Source organism: Rhincodon typus, chromosome 9 (assembly GCF_021869965.1).
Source record: "Rhincodon typus isolate 14 chromosome 9, sRhiTyp1.1, whole genome shotgun sequence".
In the NCBI taxonomy this organism is placed as follows: Eukaryota; Metazoa; Chordata; class Chondrichthyes; order Orectolobiformes; family Rhincodontidae; genus Rhincodon; species Rhincodon typus.
Window position 1 is genome coordinate 76,483,948 of NC_063340.1, and position 7,696 is coordinate 76,491,643.

General features: G+C 44.0%; 1 protein-coding gene across 1 annotated transcript in view; it reads left to right on the forward strand.

Annotated features, from left to right (window-relative positions):
* The window catches only part of ltbp1 (latent transforming growth factor beta binding protein 1), a 294,397-nt gene that overhangs the window by 94,669 nt on the left and 192,032 nt on the right, over positions 1–7,696 (forward strand). The window lies entirely within an intron of this gene.

Consider the following 7,696-nt stretch of genomic DNA (forward strand, 5'->3'; position numbering starts at 1 on the left):
ATGTTCCCTGTAAGCAAAGATGTTCCCTGTAAGCAAAGATGTTCCCTATAAACAAAGTTGTTCCCTATAAGCAAAGATGTCCGTTAAAAATGTCAATTTTGTCAGACATTTGCCATGTTACAGCCCTAACCTAGTTTGCTTGTTTTTCAATTATTGTTTTTAGCTGAAGTTGTTGCAGACTCATTGTTAAATGATAAGTTACAAAGGGTTTATAACATGCTAGGTATTGAGAGAACAGCTTTTAAACTCTGTGTGATTTCCAATGAGAAAAGTATTTTTTTCAACCACCCCGTCATGACACATCTCTACAGCAGGTGGGAGTTGATTGGGACCTCCTGGCAGAACTTTAAAATGGAAAGCAGGGGGTTTGGAGGGGATTTGAGGAAAAATGATTTCACTCAGAGGGTGGTGGGGCTCTGGTATGTGCTGCCTACAAGGGTTGTTGAGGGGGGAAACCTCATAAACCTTTCAAAAAGTATTTGGGTGAACATTTGAGGTGTCATAACATTCGCGGCTCTGGAGTGGGGTGGGGTGTGGGAGTTGGCACTTGACATTGTCCTGAGGGCACTCTGCACCTCCAACCCAACCTTTTTATCAGTGAGACTGTTAAATAGATCCCTGTTTGTCTGGAGCGAAGATGAGAATGGGAAGGCTTTTCTTGGCATCATGGCTCATCTGTCCTGATTCCTGAAGTGCATTTTCACAGAGTTCCACAAAGAAGCCTTTGCCTAACATTACAGAATGATAGTGCAGAGAAAGAGGCCATCCAGCCCATTGTTCCTCTGCTGGGTCTTTGGTCCCACAGCCCTGCCCTTTCCCTATAACCCTGCCAATCACGACGCCATCAATTAATTATCCAACTCCATATTTAGTCTGCTTCCACTTTCCAAGTCGGTGTAAAAAGGATTAAAACCCCTCATCTCACTTCTGCTTCTTGGCCTGTTACCATACGACTGTATCCCCTGGTTACTGATGGTCTTGCATTGGGACAGTTTACTATGTACTCTACAAAAAAAAAATCATTCAAGGTGTTGAACACCCAGTTAAATCTTGTCTCAATCAACAATGCTTTCAACCCCAGCTCCTCTTCAGAACCAAAGTTACATATTCGTGGTAGCACTCCGGTAAATCTCTGCATCATCTAAGGCTTGGGCCAAAACCGCTGTGACTGGAATTGGATACGGTACTCAACAGCTGGGGTCTTAGCTGATGTAAAGCAACTGGCAAAAGCACCAGAAGCTGCAAGAAGAGAAAAAAAAACATTCTATGCAGTGGGCTGTATTGACCTGAAATGCACTGAAATTTTGGTGAAAGGAGATTTGATAATAATTTTCAGAAGACAATTGATTGAACACTCAAAGGCAAAAGCATGAGGCTAATGCATATCTCAAATGGCTGTCTTTGTGCTGTATAATTCTGTGGTTTATAAAGTAATAGAATTGGGGGAACATTCTGGATGAAATATAAAATTCCTTGGTGGTGTTCATGTATCCCAATAACATGATATACATATATACAGTGTGTTACCTCGAGATGTATTTTGTTGTTGTTCATGATTCTTTTTATTCATTCATGGGATGAGGGCGTCTCTGGCTAGGCAGCATTTATTGCCCATTCCTAATTGCCCAGAGAGCAGTTAAGAGTCAGCCACATTGCTGAGTGTCTGGAGCCACATGTCGGCCAGACCAGGTAAGGATGGCAGTTTCCTTCCCTAAAGGACATTGGTGAACCAGATGGGTTTTCCTGACAATCCACAATGGATTCATGTTAAGGAAGACTGTTTTACGTGGAAAACAAAGAAGATCCAAACAATTGTCTGTGCCATTTTGCTTCCATTTTTTTTGTCTCCCTTGGGTGGCTGCGGAGCTGCCTGAGTGTAACTTGTCCCCTCATTCTTCCAGTTTCTTTCCCCGAGTAAATTTGTCACTGCACCGAAATTGGGAGTCAAAACATTAAGTAGTGCGAGAAACCTCGAAAAATAAACACCCCGGCGCACGTGAGAGCCTGTAAGAAATGAGGACCGTGTCTGTGTTGGAGGTGAGCTGCAGGAGGAACAGGTTGTGCAAGCACTGTTGTTAAAATATGGCCAGAAAATAGACAGAAAGGGAAAGACAACTGAAATGAATGTTTCCCTTGTTAAAGGGTGGCTGAAGGGAAACATTCCTCTGGAAAATTGCAGCTTTTCAGGTGATATAATTGCACAGAACCTGCACAGCAAGCGCTGCATCGTCTGCTGAATTCTGGTTGATGGCAGTCATTGCTGGTGGGATCAGCCGCCCCTTTTGAAGTCAACGTCATCTTCAGTGTTAAAACACCAGCTCAAGCCAGTCATGAGCCTTGGCCAGTCTGGGGCCTGGCCTTCAGCTAACCAGCACCAAGAAATATGGCACAGTGTTCGCTACATAAAGACATTCCCGGGATTGCATCCATGGGAATGACTGGCTCAGTCTCCGGAACAGTTCCCTTAATCCCAAAGGAATCTCACTCATACAGTCACAGAGACGTACAACAAAGAAACAGACCCTTTGGTCTAACTCGTCCATGCCAAACACATATCCGATATAAATCTAGTCCCATTTGCCAGCATTTGGCCCATATCTCTCTAAACCCTTCCTATTCATGTACCCAACCAGATGCCTTTTAAATGTTGTAATTGTACCAGCCTCCACCACTTCCTCTGGCAGCTCATTCCAAACACGCACCACTCTCTGTGTGAAAAAGTTGCCCCTGTTTTATATCTTTCCTCTCTCACCTTAAACCTATGCTCTCTAGTTTTTGACTCACTCATCCTGGGGTAAAGACCGTGGCTATTTACCCTATCCATGCCCCTCATGATTTTATTAACCTCCATAAGATTACCCCTCAGCCTCCAACGCACCAGATAAAATAGCCCCAGCCTATTCAGCCTCTCCCTATAGGTCACACCCTCCAACCCTGGCAACATCCTTGTAAATATTTTCTGAACCGTTTCGAGATTCACACCATCCTTTCTGCAGCAGGGAGACCAGAATTGCACACAGTATTCCAACAGTGGCCTAACCAATGTCCTGTACAGCCGTAACATGACCTCCCAACTCCTATACTCAATGCACTGACCAATAAAGGCAAGCATACCAAACACCTTCCTCACTATCCTGTCTACCTGTGACTCCACTTTCAAGGAACTATGAACCTGCACTCCAAGGTTTCTTTCATGGTGCACCCATTTTGCAGGTGGAAAACAGAACGAAAGGATTAAGTACAGTCGTTGCACATGCACGCTGAGCTGGAGGTGCACCCATGCCAACATGGGTGGACAGTGGAATGCAGGAGGTGTGGAGTCAGTGAGGCACACAGGGTATGGAATAGGGAGTGTTGAATGGGTGGGGTTTAGAACCAGCTGGACATGAAACATCCCATCGTCCACCTTTAGTGAAAATGTTTTCTCCTATATTTTTGTCCAGCCAATCAGTGCCAGAATGTGGATCATTTGTGACGTCCATTCCTTTATTCTAGGATTCTATTGGCGCTTAGAACGAAAGTGATTTTATCAAAACGCATAAGATTCTGAGGTGACTAAGCAGGATGAATGCTGAGAGGATGTTTCTCCTTATGGGGGAGTCCAGGATTAAGTGATGACATTTAACAATTAGGGTCTCTCACTTAAGACTGAAATAAGAAGGATTTTGATTTTTTTTTCTCAGTGGGTCATTTGTGTTTCACATTCTCTTCCTTAGACACCAGTGCAGACTGCATCATTGATTCTACTGAGGGATTTTTGATCAGCAAGGGAGTTAAGTGCCCTGCAAGTAGACAGGAAAGAGTAGTTGACACCCCAATCAGATTGGCCATGATGTTGTTGAATGGGGGTGCAAGCCTGAGGGGCTGAATGGCCTACTCCAGCTCCCATTTCTTATGTAGTTAAGCTCTTAAGAACCTCTGGTTGTCGGAGAAGAGCCTCCCGCCTCATGGGCTGGCAGCTAACCTCCTGAGGTGAAGGACATTTGAGATCAAAAAACAAAAAGAAAAGCTGGAAATTCTAACTGCACAAAACCAGAATTGGAAGAGATGTTGTTAAAATGCTTCTTAAAACAAAAAAAAAATGTTTGTGGGATGTGCACATTGCTGGCTTGGTCAGTATTTATTGCCCAAACATAATTGGATTGAACTATGTTGTTGTAGTATCTGGAGACATATGTAGGCCAGTCCGGGTGAGGATGGTAGATTTCCTTCCCTGAAGGACATTAGTGAACCAGATTTTATTTCGGATTTAAGTTGAGTTCAGATATTGCTATCTGCCACAGTAGAGTGCAAACCAATGTCCTCACAATATTAGCCTGGAGTTCTGGGATACTAGGTCAATGACCTTACCATTACACTACTGCCTGTCCACTTAGCCTTTTATCCAAGGATAGAATTACTGATGGGTATCATGGGATATAGAAAATATGCCTCTGAAGATGGGACAGATTGAGCCCAAAAGGAGAACGAGTGGATTATTTTCCATCTCTGAATGACCTCCATGACTTGTGCAAAGTGGTCATAATTAAGTGAGCAAATAACGGTGATGTGATTAATGATGCCATGATCCAAGTGCATACTCCCTCAACCAAAAGCAACCTTTCCACTTTCATTAGGTGCCACAAAGTAAGAAGAACTTATCCACTGTTGAACATTTGGGCTAAAAACTTTTAAATATTTTGCAGATATGAACAGACAACTGCTTTATATATAGTGCATTGGAATGGTGCCTCACTGTAAGACACAATCCTCTGATAAGATTTTCAATGGGACTTATCTAATGCTGAGACATAAATTGCTTGAGCTGTGTCTCAGCTGGAAGCTCACCTTCTGACAATGTTTGCGGTTAACAAGCATGCTTTCATGCAGCTTGTTAAGGCAGAGTTATTTCCTTTCATTTAAAAGCCCCTAAATAAAAATGTGTGGAGGTCCTGTTGCTTCTTGCTCTTTGTGTTGCCGTAAACCCCAATTTAGAGAGTCATTATGGCACAGAAAGAGACCAGTCAGCCCATTGAGAGGAATCCAATCAGCCCCACTCCCCTGCTCTACTTCTGTGACAGTAACCTTTTAAAATCATCATCTCCACCTCTGCCTGCCTTGTAGACATTGGATTCCAAGTCATTGCCACTCACTGTGAAAACAAAATGTTCTTCGTCACAGCAGACCCCACAACATTTGCTCAGAACCTTAAATCTGTGTCCTGATTTGATGGAGAGTCCCCTGCTGTTCTGTTGCTCATACACCAAAACAAGGCTATAGGCCTAGAAATGTAAAGCAGCACATGCTGATGCAAAACAACTGATGAAAACGCACAAGCTGGAAGTGATGATGTGGTCGGTGTGAGAAAAAAGCCTTTGTTTTATGATTCTGTTGGATTGCTTTGCTCTTCACAGTCTCCCACTGTCAATCTAGTCAGACCTGTCCCCATGTTCTTGTCCATCTCAGTTTCCTGGATCAGTAATTTCCCAGCAAGCTCTCCATTCTAGCTCATGACCACGCAAGTATGTTCGAAGGAAAAGGAATGACTGGCAAACGGGAGGCTTTTAAAAGTGTGATATCGAGAGTCCATGGACAGTATGTCCCTGTTAGGGTGAAGGGAAAAGCTGGCAGGTTTAAGGGTCTGTGGATGACGAGGGATATTGATGCTCTGGTCATGAAAAAGAAGAAGGCATACATTGAGTTTAAGCTACCGGGCTCAAGTGAATCCCTAGATGACTATGAAAAGTGTAGGAGCACACTTAAGAGGGAAATCAGAAGAGCAAAATGAGGGTATGAGATGGATCTGGCAGATAAGGTTAAAGGTAATCCAAAGAGGTTCTATAGCTATGTTAAGAGTAAAAGGGTGGCTAGGGAGAGAATAGGTCCCCTTAAAGATCAGCATGGCCGTCCATGTGTGGCGCCACAGGAATTGGGGGAGATTTTTAATGAATATTTTTCTGCCGTGTTTACTGAGGAGAGAATCATGGATGCTAAGGAAATAAGGGAAGCAAGTGGGGATGTTTTGGACCACATACGTATTACCAGAGAGGAGGTGTTTGTAGCCTTAAAGCGCATGAAGGTGCATAAATCCCCTGGGCCTGATCAAGTCCATCCTTGGACATTGTAGGAGGCTAGGGAAGAAATTGCAAAGGCCCTTACAGAGATTTTTGCTTCATTCTTAGCCACTGAAGTTCCAGAAAACTGGAGGGTGGCTAATGTTGTTCCATTGTTTCGGAAAGGTAGCAAAAACAAGCCAGGGAGCTATAGGCCACTGAGCCTGACATGAGTGGTAGGCAAGTTATTGGAGAGGATACTGAGGGACAGGATCAACCAACATTTGGATATTCAAGGTCTGATCAGGGATAGTCAACATGGATTTGTGCAGAGGAGGTCATGTCTGACAAATCTTTTAGAGTTTTTCGAAGAGGTAACCAAGAGGATGGATGAGGGCAGGGCAGTGGATTTTGTCTACATGGACTTTAGTAAAGCCTTTGACAAGGTCCTACATGGTAGGCTACTCAGGAAGGTTAGGTTGCTTGGGATCCAGGGAGAGCTAGCTAATTGGATTCAAAACTGGCTCGATGGTAGGAAGCAGAGGGTGATGGTTGAAGGTTGTTTCTCGGACTGGAGGGCTATGACTAGTGATGAAACATCCTTTCCACATCCACTTTGTGAAGCCCATTCCGGATCTTTATACACTTCAATCAAGTCACCCCTCACTCTTTTAAACTCTGGTGGGAACGAGCCCAACTTGCCCACCCTTTCCTGATGAGACAACCCACTTACTCAGGGGTAAGGTAGAGCAGCCACCAGAGAGAACCACTGAGGGACTTCAAGACTTTTACTCATGCTTTATGGATGCTTCAAACCCAATATAATTTGGTGAGACTCCTCCCCTGTTGTACTACATTCTGGTGCAGACATGATGGGATGAATAGCCTCCTTTTGCATCATAGCTATTTTGCGAAGCTGCGATGAGGCAGAATATTATTTCCTGTTTTACATTACAGCCATTGGAATGGTGTAAGCTCTTTCTAGTCAGCAAAGGGAATGGTTTCTGTTGTTATCTTCTTTATTGAATGATACTGCCAATATGTTATTATACGTGGGTCTGTCTCACAGGGTGGGTTAGTAGCCCAGGGCTCTTGTGGAAGAGTGGTAATGTCCAAGACTCTGATGCAGCAGGTCTGGGGTCGAGTCGCACTGGAGGTGGTGTCACCACATCCCTGCAAGTTAATTAAAATGAAGCAGAACAGATCTGTCAATTTGTTTTCTTTCCTCTTCCATTCAGTACTTTTCTCTCAAAGCACACGTGCAGTAGTAAAAAGATGATTTGATATTCGGAGAGAAGAAAACTAGCACTTTTCACATTCCTGAAATATCTTAAAGCATTTTGAAGTTTGTGACTTATTACAGGAATGCATAGCCTCAGAATGAGTGGAGAAGTGATTGACTAATCTGCTTTGGCGGTGGGGGTCGGGGTGGGATATTTGTTTGGGGAGATGAGAGGCAAAAACATTGTGAGAACTCCCCTTCTTTTTGCCGAGTGTTTTGGGGTCTACTGTGTCTGCTTCAAGATGCAGGCTGGCCCTCAGTTCAAAGATTCATTTGAAAGCTGGCAGCTCCAGCTACGCGGGACATGTGCAGTGCTGACGTAAGCCAAGCAGCATCATAGGAGCAGGAAGGCTGACGTTTCGGGCTTAGACCCTTCATCAGA